The following is a 13203-nucleotide window of genomic DNA, read 5'->3' as shown; positions in this document are numbered from 1 at the left end:
TCTAGAAGTAAAGAAATCTGTATAAAGAAAAAGATACAGAGGCAAATGCACTTTTGATGAACTGCCTAACCTGTTTCTTTATACGTTATTCTGTGGTAATTGAATCAAAGCCCCTAAAGCTGTTTCTTCAACTAGATCATGCATCCAAGGGGTCTGGAGAACAGTTTAAAACTGCAAAGATCATGGAGGCATTTTCCTCATCAGTTGCCCCACGGTCTCCTGACCCTTCTCTTCTTCTGATCATCTGTTCTCCATGTTTTCCTTCCTAGACAATAAAATATAACTGGAAAAGTAAGGAGAATAGAGCTAAAGGTCTGTGGAACAGGGGTAATAGTAGGCATGAACATGCACAAGGAGACAGAGCCTGGAGGAGGGGGCTGTCAGCTTCTCCGAAAGTTCTGTGAAATCGCATTAAACTAATTTTAAAGTTTTGGCAATCAAAAATCTTACTTCAAACTCATATAAAATGTCCTTTCCCAAGTGGCCATATTCCAAATAGTTTGAGTTTTCCTGCATAGGGCCACAATTTCTACTAGAATAAGCGCCACAATGTCTCCCTAGCCTTTGAGATCACCGTCTTGGGATACGTTGCTTCATTTGTGGACCCTTTAAATCAACTGTGTATTAGGAAGATGGTTCGTGACACTTTGCCTATATACTCATAGTTTTAACTCTCTAAATATACTTCACTACATCACAACACACACATTAAAAATTATATGAGGTGAAACAAATGATGTGTACAGACAGATGTGTCTATGTGTATGTGTGTGTGTCTATTTACAAAGACAAAATATGAGTGTGGGTATGTGTGCACACATCTACGTGTGTGTACAAAATCTTCATCTTCACCAGCTGTCACTATTTATAAATTGAAGGTTTGAGGAACAGAGATTTCACTTAATGTCATAAATCTTAGATTGTAGTGTAATTTTTCTTTCTTTCTTTTTTGAAATTTTCCCCTATGTGCTTATTATTTCACTGAAATGGAACAGATGAAGGTGGCAAAATCTCCAGATCCTCTGCTACAGCTTCATAAAATAACAAGGTACAGCTGCCTGGACTTTGTCCCTGAGAGGAGAGAAAATAACAATCTTGAGATGAAATCACAGAGAGTTGTTAATCACTTTCTAATATTCGTGCACAGAAATATTGATGAGCTACCTGAAACTAGACCCACAAGGCCTGAGGTTTACTCTTGCATCTTGGTGGAATTACAACAGCCATGCGAACACTCAGCCTAGGCCCAGGGCCATGGGATGGGCGAGCCCAACTTCCCCCTTTCCTAATGCACACAAAGTCCCATTTTAATCTTGTCTTCCAGAGAATTAAGTCCCATGGACCAGCCACGTCAAGTTCTGAATTTACCTTTTAAAATGTACTCATATCTCAAGTGTTCTTCTACTGTGGCTTCTCAGAAATATTCCAGGGAAGGTTAATATAAAGAAGCATACAGATCATGATTTTAGTAACTTTGCTTTGGGGTGTATATATAACTCAAGGAATACTATAGCACATTTTCTTGTGTCTGTGTTTTTCTTTTGAACTTTTTATCTCACATTGGGATGATACCCTAAAAGCATCCCCTAAGAGCTAAAAACCTATCATTGTTTTTCACCAGCTAAAGGGATGCTGTATATGGTTTGCTTAATGATAGAAGAAGATAGTTTAATTATTATCTCTTGCTGGGGAAAAGTTTGTTCTGTAAGAAAACCTAATATATATTTGATATTATAAAACAGTCCATGTTTATTCAATTGATTTTAGGAGGGGACATAATTTATGCTTTAAATTGTGGCACAATTTCTGATTCAGGGACTGAATTATTGGTTCACCCTTGACTGAACACACTGATTCTAATTTTGTTTTCTCCAATGAAATGGAAGATATTGCAAGTTGGATCGATTCTTCCCTTTTTTCTTGGTTAGGTAACCACACATTTCCACTGGAATAGAAAAATGCTGGAGTTAATATTCCAACAATGACACCAAATCTATAGTAACCCCACTGATCAACTCCATTTCAAACATTTCTAGAAAAAAAAATTAACAAAATAATAAAAAAGGTGCTCAGTGTATGACAGTATCCAGATAGGAATTTAATACTCAATTGCCTCAATTTCACCAAAATAGCAGTTACAAGCATGAATAATTTTCCAATAAATCACCAGCACACATTTCAAGCATGTTGTGTATCACCTCTGATAAGTTATTTATGAACATTATTTCCATCAATTATGATCTTTACAAGATAGTTTCTTATTTTACAGATAAGAGAACCTGTGCATGGAATTCTGTATACATCATGTGGCTAGAAGTTTGAAGAACTGAGATTCATACCCCAATCTGTCTCATTCCAGTTATAAAAAGTTTTAAATTGGCCTGAATTGCGTCTCATAACAACCCTGAAACTATTGCTAGACTCTACCAGGAATTTCTATAAATGTCAATATATATGAAGCTGAAATGGAACTCTTTATAATTTGCAGGTTACACTGGTAACCTCTCACTTTTCTACCTGGGGGAGAACAAGGCCATTGGTGGGAAGGATGATAATTTGATTCATGTCTGTATCTCCTCCCTCAAATCTCAGAAAGAGACAGCATTTCCCGTTAAGTCAACCAGCCCCTGAGGGCTGCCCCTCCCGCTCAGGATTAGGATCATCTTGTCAGTTTAAACCCTCATGCATGCGCATCAGCTCTACAAACTGAAATCCCAGTGCATTGAACACCTCCAGAGGTGTAAATACCTATCTTGTAGAGCTTTATATTCTAGGGTAAGAAGAGAATCTATGATAAATTCGTTTACTAATAAGTTTTGCAATCTAAGGACGATAGTTATGCAATCACTCTTTTCTATATGGAAAGAAAGAAGGATATTTTCCAGATTCTCAAATAATGAATTTCTTACCTTCTTGTACAGCAGGAGAGAAGCTCTCTCCTTGGCCCAGCTTCCACATGAAGGAAATGAAAAACAGCAGGAATTTGAACGGAACATCACACACCACCAGATTTAAACTCCTAATGGAAAAGGAGGGACCTGACAACCGGGAAAATAATGAGACCCCTCCCTCCCCATCTGGGCACAAGCATGGAGCTGAATGGACCACTCCTCTTTCAGCAAAGTTGGGAGGTGGTGAGAGTGGACAGAGATACCCTGGGTATGCAGGGAATAAAAGGTCATAGTCGTGATAAATAGGAGGAGCATTGTTCTTGGAAGGATGCACACACACAAAACAATGTTCACTTCAGGCTTTCAAAAAACTAAGAAACTATAAATTCTGAAACATGAGTGTAAGTAAGAGACATTGACCAAGTTGAGTCCACTGAACCTGGGCATAGGCAGCCTCCAGCCAGATGCGAAGAGAAAGAAGGTGTGTCTGTGTCCATCACAAGGTGAGGACTGGGAGAGGAAGAGAAAAAAGAGAATGGCCAGAGTTTTATGTGGTTTCACATTCACAGAATAAGTCTAATTTATATTTCTGCTGTTATGTCCAAATGGGTTTGTACGTGCATTCAGCAATGCACTGACAGCTTTGAAAGATGTTCATGCAACTTTATATTTGTCACATTGCTAGACCAATTTTCCATAGTATATTGTGAGACAGTATGTCTAATTTGTTTGAAAATTTTATAAAGTGCCATATGTCAGTTATTGATCTTAGTCTCTGGCAATATAATAAGAATACAAGAGACTAAAGTCTCCATCCTCATAGAGTTTGTATTTTGATGGGGTGGGAGGAGATAAGGGGCACAGATAATTGGCAACTTAATAAATGCTGGAGAGAGAAATAAAGTAGAGAAAAAGACTAAGAAATCTCAGGAGTAGAAGTTGCAAAATTTAAAACGGTCTTAATGAAGGCCTTCCTGGGAGGGTGACATTGAAGAAAGAATAGAGAGGGTTTCGGGAGGAGCAAGATCTATCTGGGGGAGGCCATCCCAGGGGGAAGAGCTTTGGAACAGCAGGTGTGTGTTCCAAAAAATGGCAAGGAGGCCATGTGGCTGCAGGCGATGAGCAGGGAGATCGATCTCGGGAGGAGACACAGTGCGAGAGGTGACCAGCGGCCAGTCTGGTGTCACTGAGGCCTCTGCAAAGCCTTTGCGCATTACAGGGGGTGAGGTGGGGAGACACTGGAAGTTTGAAGGAGAGTGGTGGCATTTCTTGAGCACACTAAGCTGTTGCTATGCTGAGAATAGACTGGAATCAAGGCAGAGAGCAAGGTCAGAAGTAGGAAGAGTTAGGAGATTATTACAAGATCTCCGTTCAGATATTATGGTGGATTGCAACAGGGTCATAGGGATGGTGGGAGAAATGGTCAAATTCTGGACACACTTTGAAGGTAAAGGATTTGCTGATGGATTCTGTATGGAGTATGAAAGAAAGAATAAAATGATTGCAAGATTTTGGACCCTATCAACAAGAAAAATGGAGTTGCTACTAACTGAGAAAAGGAAAAAAATGGGGGTGGAGGTATAGATTTGGAGGGGATAAATCAAGAAATTTCTTCCAGTACTGAGATGCCAAATTAGATATTCAAGTGGAGGTGTCAACTAAATAGTTGGATCTAAGAGTCTGGTGTGATACAGAGCACTGGAGTCTTTCTAATGTCAAGTATTTGGAGAGATGAGGCCATAGCAAAGTATACAGACAATATATATGGGAAAGATGAAATGAGTGAGGGAGGGGAAAATCAGTAGTGTGGTGTCCTGGAAACCACCTGATCAAAGATTTCAAAGTGGAGGGAACCCCCAGCTGTATCCAATGATTATACGGGGGCAAGTGAGATGAGGATTTAGACATGACTGCTGGGTGTAACAGTAAGGTGGACATTGGTGGCTTTGTCAGAGTTGTTGGTGAATACCATATTACAAGAATTTTGGAAGAGAAATGGAAGAGAGAATTCAGAGATGATGAGCACAGACAATCCTTTTGAAGAGCCGGTAGAGAAATTAGGTGGGAAGTGGGGAGTTAAAAGAAATGGTCCATTAGAGAGAGAAAATATGCTGACACCAGAAGGATAGGGCAGAATTCCTGGAGCAGTGTCCTTGACTAGCTGATACAGGATGGCATTCATGAAGGTTCTGGTGAGATCACAATGAAGGCATGACTTGGAGAAGAGGATTCTCAAAAGTGAACCCTTACGATAGTGAGTGGTAGGTGTCATGAGCTATAAAGGAGTGTGTGGAGAGAGATGGGTAATAGCTACTTCATGGAGAGTTATCAGCGTTTCCTACAATTAGCATTTTTATTACTAAAAACATGAGGCAACTGAAGGCCATGGACCAACATCTTAGAGTTTTGAGGGGACTGACAAGACGTGAATGCAGGCAACAAATTGTGCTCCCTCCCAGATATCCAAAAGCCTGAAAAATAAGCTATCAATATAACTTTCATAGAGATAGACCTAAGGATATTTGAGCTTACAAATATTGGAATCAACCGTAAAAGAAACACCTTAAGAATAATAGCATTGCAATATAAAATGAGTAGCAGTGACCATTATTAGCTGAACAAATAATGACTAAATAATTGATTTGAGCATGCTTCCAAACAGAATACAAACAAAAAGTAACTCTTGAGAGAAGATACAATTTAACATTAATAAGTAATATCATCCCAGCTCATACAAACAAGCATTCATGAGAGACGTAAGGAGGTAAAATATTTTACATATATTAAAATGTAAATATATTGTCTTCTATTCTGCATTATAGCTTAATTCTAACCCTGGGAATACGAAGCTATAGGCTAAATCACGTCTCTCTGTGGATGTTAGCTTATATTAGTAAGCTGATTTTGAAAAATGTCTTTAAACTAGCCCACAAAAGCATTTAAATGGGAGCACATGCTTTCTAAATTTCAAGGAAAAATAAAATAATTCAATAATTAAAGGGATACATAAGCAGATAAGAAAGACATAAAAAGAAATAAAAGAGACAAAATCTCCAAAAAGGTGACAGAAACGTACTATATGCATTCTTTTCTCTTATAATATGATAGATGTGTTCCTTAAAAAATCCCTAAATATTAAGACTCTACTATTAAAAATCATGTTAAAGAGAGATATAAAGCCGTGGGGAAAATCATACTCACATTGAAGCCAATGTATAATGTATTTCAAAACAGTATCATTCTAATTTTTAAAAATGTATAACATATTTGTACCCCAAAATGAAAGCATTAATGTTTCTTTTAGTCATAGGATTTCAGGAAGGTCTTATTCTACTTAATTTTACTTTTTCATGTAAAAGAAATTTACTTCAGTAAACTCACAAGAGTTTTTTATTCAGAAAAGAAATATAATTTTGTGAAACATTTTTCTACTGCCTACAAAGATCAAAATTCTAATTGTAATTGTTTAATAAGATAATAACTCAGAAACAACATGTTAACTTCACTGTAAAATTGAAATAGATATTTATGTCAAATGTTCCTTTGTACCATATAAGGTATGTAAAGAGTGATAAAGTAATAGATATTTTGACTCTGAGGTGAGTGGACTTGTTTCCGAGTCAGAAGAAATGTCAAAATGTGTAACATTTTGAGTTGAACTCTGGATTGAGTTTGGACTAATTGGTATTAGTACTCTTTCAACTGTGAACTGACAAGATTTTGTTTTGATCCCCCTTCCGGCCCTTACATCTAACTTATAAAGAAGAAAATAACACCTGTAACAGCAAATCCTTGTTGTGGAGACCACATTCTCGAGGACAATAACAGCACCCACTCATCACAACACTTAAACCACAGTTGCCTCTCGGTGTCTGGGAGCAGGGGTATGAGGACGGGAATCCATTAGACATGCAGTCAAGTACCCAGAAATATAGGGCTAATAAGCAAATGAATAACAGCAAAGGGCACAAAATGGAAACATTAGAAAATCAAGAATGCTTCTCTTTTCTCTACAATCAATTCAATCAGATTCTTCTATAAGTGGAGAGGGTAATACTGATGCAAAGTCTTCACTGACTAGAGTTTTAAAATCTGCAATGAGAGAATTACCATAACTTAGAGAAGACATATTCAACTAAGCCTGTCTGTTGTTCAAAATCTTCAGTCTCCTCAATCAAATTCCTGAGCATTTGACGATGATGAATTAAAAGCTCTTCTCCTGTATCCACCACAACAAATGGGGACCTAAAGCTAAGAATCTTAAAAACAGGAAATGATATGCTTTCACACATTCAAATGTGTGACTCTATTTTAAAATTCGGAAGAGAGACCAATTAAAAAAAAAAGTTGATGTGCCAATGTTTATAAGGATTTTAGGAACATCCAAAACTAGTCATTTAAGGAAATACATTTGTAATAGACTGGAACCAATCAATCACCTCTAGGCTGGCAAATGGCAGCAGTAGGTCAGTTGTATCCATCATGGACTGTACTATGCAGGTATGTGTCATAAATGCCCACAGAAGAGTAGGGTACCCAGCAGGACGCACCACATGCAAACATAGAGTCCACTGTTACTTTTTACTAGAAGATCTTGCAAGGTTAGTGTTTTCTGAAATAAACACTTTGAGAAAAGCAGCATATTGGGAGATTTTTAAATGAGCAATGGGGTAAATTAACACAATGTTGTAAATCAACTATACTTCAATTAACAAAAATGAAAACAAAAGAAAATGAGACACTTAGTAAATCAGTCAATTATAAAAATAAATAAATAAATGAGTGATGGAAAAAGAGAAAGATGGCTAAATCATACACTGTGATTGCTATTCTCCCTTCCATTTCTTAGTATCAGAAAATGCCACAGAATCCACCGAGAATTCACTCTTGGAACTGGGATAGCCTTCATTTCAAGCACTTTTCTAGACAATGGATGAATTTCATCATTCGAAGATTTCAAATTCAGTTCTCTGCTTGATAATTTATTTGGGAAAGTAGACATAATGTCTATGATAAAAGATACCACCACTTGGGAACTATTTGACCTGTTATCTATCTCTTTTATAAAAATTGCCTTAAAATATATGCCAGGGTAAATATATTCCGAAAAGCATAGCTGTTTAAACACATTTGAAATTTAATGGAGGAGACCTCCCAAACATTTATATTGCAAGGTGAGACTAACAAAAACTAGTATCAGTCTCACCAGTAGAAGTCTTACAGTTACTGGAATAGTGATAACAATCCTGGTTCCCCTTGTCCAATTTTAATATAAAACAAAGAGGAAACCACCCCAGTAATACATTTCAGTTTCTCTAGTACTACACAACAAAGAAAAATGTTAACATTTCATTGTTTTTCTCTGTTTTTTTATATTTCATCTTTCTTTGCAATGAAGTTATTTATTCAAATATATAGTCTCAAATGACTATAGTAAAGTCTAAATATAAAATGACTATAGTATAAGCTTGGTGAAGGCACGTTTCCTCTTTCTCTCTTATACCTCTCTGCATTCTCTCTCTGTCTGTGAATGTGTCTATATTTCTACCATTTCAAACAGAATTTGGAGAAATTTAAGGCATGATTACAATGAATTCGAAAATCATCATCGAAGAATAACAAATGCAGTGTAAAGGGAAAGACAAATAAAAAAAATCAAGAAACTCTGACTCAGGAGAATACAGTTGCAGACAAACGTTACTCTGAGACAAGTGGGAAAATAAAGGTTTTTACTCAGTATCTTTATTTAATTTTTTTCCCTCTTTTCAAGCCCCCTGAAGGCAGGGATCAGACCTGTCCACTGTCATTCCTCCAGAAATCACTGTACAGATGTGACATCTAAGTGTTAACTCAGGGCTCAGTACCAGCGCCCTCAGTCCACCTCCTTCTCACACTTAACCTAAGGTGAAGGACCCAATTCTAAATATAAAAAGACAAGTCTGGTTTGATGTAATCCCTTTTTATTCTTGCATTTGTTGCTTCTGATTTTGGTGTCATAACCAATAATTTATTGACAAGACTAATGTCAAGAAGCTTTCTCCTATGTTTTCTTATAGGAAATTTAGTTTCTATTCCTATGTTTAAGTCTTTAACTTATTTTGAAATTGTTTATATGTGTGGAATAGGATTCCAGTGTCATTCTTTTGCATGTTAATATCAAGGTTTCCCAACTACATTTGTTGAAGAGCCTGTATTTCCCCATTGTGTATTCTTGATACCCTTGTGGAAGATCAGTTGATTGTATATGTCGGGGCTTATTTATGGGCTCTCTATTCTGTTCCACTGGCCTATATATCATGGACAAGTGGGAAGACATCAAACTAAAAATCTTCTGGACAGCAAAGGAAACAATCAACACAATAAAAAGGCAATCTATGGAATGGGAGAAAATATTTGCAAACCATATGTATTAGGGCTCTCCAGAGAAAGTTATTATGAGATAATTGATTATGAAAGACACTATAGAGAGATTTATAATGAGGAATTGGCTCAGGTGATTATGGAGGCTGAAGTCCCACAGTCTGCTCTCTGCAAGCTGGAGACCCTGGAAAGCCAGTGGAGTAGTTCCAGCCCTAGTCCAAAGGCCTGAGAACCAGGAGAGGCATTGGTGTAAATCTACATCCAGGTCCAAAGGCAGAAGAAGACCACAGTCCCAGCTCAACAGGCAAGCATGAAACAAAAGGGGTGAATTGCTCCTTGCTCCACTTTTTGTTCTATTCAGGCCCTCGATGGATTGGAGTATGCTCACCAACATTAGGGAGAACCATCTCCTTTACTGAGTCGACCAATTCAAACGCTAATCTCATCTAGAAACATCCTCACAGACACACCCAGAAATAATATGTAATCTGGGCACCTTTGGCCCAGTCAAGGTGACAACTAAAATTAACCATCCTGCCATATATCTGATAAGGGACTAATGTCCAAAAAATGTAAGTAACTCCTACCACTCAAAAGCAAGAAAACAATCTGGTTTTTAAAATGGGCAAAGGACTTAAATAGACATTTCTCCAAAGAAGACTTGCAAATGGCTAACAGGCACATGAAAAGGTGCTCAACATCACTAATCATGAGGGAAATGCAAAACAAAACCACAGTGAGATACCACCTCATACCTGTTTGGATGGCTATTATCATACAAACAAAAGATTGCAAGCATTGTCAGAGATGTGGAGAAGTTAAAACCCTTCTACACTGTTGATGAGAATGTTTTGTAGCCATCATGCAAAACATTATGGAGGTTCCTCAAAAATTAATAGAACTGAAGGGCTAAATAGACATTTCTCCAAGGAAGATGTATAGATGGCCAACAGGCACATGAAAAGATGCTCAACATCACTAATTATTATATTATAAAAATACTAATCAAAACCACAATGAGATATCACCTCATACCAGTCAAAATGGTTATCATCAAAAAGCCTATAAATGCTAAATGTTGGAGAGGGTGTGGAGAAAAAGGAACCCTCCTACATTGTTGGTGGAAATGTAAATTGGTACAGTCACTATGGAAAACAGCATGGAGGTTTCTTAAAAAACTAAAAATAGAGCTAACTTATGATCCAGCAATCCCACTCCTATGCATATATCTGGAGAAAATTCTAGTTTGAAAAGGTACATGCACTCCAATATCCACAGCAGCACTATTTACAATAACCAAGACATGGAAGCAAATTAAAGTGCCCATAGACAGATGAATGGATAAAGATGTGGTACATATACACAATGGAATATTACTCAGTCATTAAAAAGTATGAAATAATGCCATTTGCAGCAACATGGCTGGACCTAGAGATTATCATACTAAGTGGAGTAAGTCAAAGACAAATATCACATATAATCACTTATATGTGGAATCTAAAAAATAATACAAATGAACTTAATTACCAAATGAAACAGACTCACAGATGTAGAAAACAAATTTATGGTTACAAAACAGGAAGGGGAAGGAAGGGATAAATTAGGAGTATGAGATTAACAGATATACACTACTGTATATAAAATACATAAACAACAAGGATTTACTATATAGCACATGGAACTATATTCAATATCTTGTAATAATCTATAATGGAAAAGAATTTGAAATATATATATTTCAGATATATATGCATATATACATATATATATATCTGAATCGCTTTGCTGTATACATGAAACACAATATTGTAAATCCACTAAACTTCTATTTAAAACAAATAAAAATTAATAGAACTACCTGATGATCCACCAATCCCATTTCTTTGTATATAAGCAAAAGAATTGAACTTTAGTTACAGAAGGCAAGTGATGCATGATTCCACTTACAGGAGATGCTCCAAATGTTCAAACTCACAGAAGCAGAGAATAGAACAGTGGTTATCTGGAGCAAGGGAGAGGGGAAAATGAGAGTTTTTTCAATTGGCACAGAGTTTCAGTTATGCAAGATGATTCAATTCTAGAGATCTGCCATACAGCAAAGGGCCTATAGTCAACTATACTTAAAATTTTGTTACAAGGGTAGATGTCTGCCTGCATCTCTTCCATCCCACCTTGTAGACTTGAACTTGGTCAAATGGCCACACTTAGAAAAAAGGGAGACTGGGAAATGTTGCCTTTATTCTCTGCAGCCATGAGCCCAGTACAAAACTGAGAATCCTGTCACTGTGAAGAGGTGAGAATTGTAACCCTGGGAGTGAGAGCTAAGGCAATCCTCATTTTCATTTGTGCAAGAAACACTCCAAAGTAAGGACATCCAATGCCTTGCTTGTTTGTGATGCTAGGCAAATGTTTTTATGAAAAAGTGACAGTGATCCTTTTATAAGTCAGCACCTGATGCTGTTTTCTTGAGCTTTGGCATTTTGTGATTGTACACTGGGCCTACTATAAGTTATTTACTGAATTTTTATTATATTACTGTTATACTGGAATCATATCTGTGGGGCTTAAACCAGTAAAACCCCAACAGAATTCAGAACTCAGTGAGAAAGCGGTTAGAAATACCTACACTACAGCTAGCAGCAAGGCCATAATTCTTGACCCTGGTTTATACACTATTAATGACCCTTTCATCTAAATTTAACAGCAAGTTTTTTTAACATCTTTATAGGAGTAAAATTGCTTTACATTGTTGTGTTAGTTTCTGCTGTATAAAAAAGTGAATCAGCTATACCTATACTTATATCACCATATCCCCTCCCTCTTGTGTCTCCCTCCCACCCTCCCTATCCCACTCTTCTAGGTGGTCACAAAGCACCACGCTGATCTCCCTGTGCTATGCAACTACTTCCCACAAGCTATCTATTTTACATTTGGTAGCATATATATGTAAATGCCACTCTCTCACTTCGTCCCAGCTTACCCTTCCCTCTCCCCGAGTCCTTAAGTCTTATTGCACTTGTGCAAATAACTATGTTGCTATGAAAATAAGAATATTCACTAAGATTTCTTGAATTCTGGAGGGATAAGTAGAGAGAAAAATAAATGTTTGATTGCTATTTATAAAAGTATAATCTACTAAATTATGGTAAGTTAGAGATAGCTTAAAAGAAAAAAAAATGTGTTTCCTAAATCCATTAAATAAAACATTAGAGAACCAAAAATATTCCAAGCAAAAGTCATAAAAGGAATCCTAATCATGTTTTATCAGTCTACTCAGTCCTATGTGATTAATTTCAGTCCTTTTTGCTCTTGGGTTAGGAATTTCATAAACCCATCAATTTCAAATTGCTGTTGAACCCAAGTTTGTGTGCCTGATGCACACGGAGGCCAAATAAACTGAACCGTCAGAGTTTGGAGCAGAGAAAGGTTTATTGTAGGACCAAGCAAAGAGAGCAGGCAGGTCGTGCTCAAAAACCCTGAACTCCCTGGTGGTTTTCAGGGAAGAGTTTTCATAGGCTAAATTTGGGGTGAGGGCTGCAGGGTACGTTACTTTCTTCTGATTGGTTGGTGGTGAGGTAACAGGGTGGTGTTCCAGGAATCTGTGCTCAGCCTGAATTTACCAACCTCCACCTGGAAGGGGACCTTAGTTCCTGCAGAAGAACTCAAAGATATCGTTATGTATATCCCTTGAGGAGGAATCAAGACCCTGCACTATGGTTTCCTGATTGCTCCTCCTTTGTTTCTGCATCCTCTCCCTTCCCTAATTAGCAACTGTTTGAATCTGCCCTTTGGAATTCAGAGAGGGTCTAGGAGACTAAAGCCTTTTTCTACAAACAAGAAACAGGGAACAGGAAAAGCCCCAATGTGTCCTACTCTGTTTCAATGCCCCTTCTTTGATACTCTTCAATTGTGAGAGGAACAGGTGTTGGGCAAGAAAGGTAATAATGTTTTG

Source organism: Balaenoptera physalus (assembly GCF_965194825.1).
Source record: "Balaenoptera physalus genome assembly, chromosome: 8".
Taxonomy (NCBI): domain Eukaryota; kingdom Metazoa; phylum Chordata; class Mammalia; order Artiodactyla; family Balaenopteridae; genus Balaenoptera; species Balaenoptera physalus.
Note: the sequence above shows the minus strand (reverse complement) of the source record.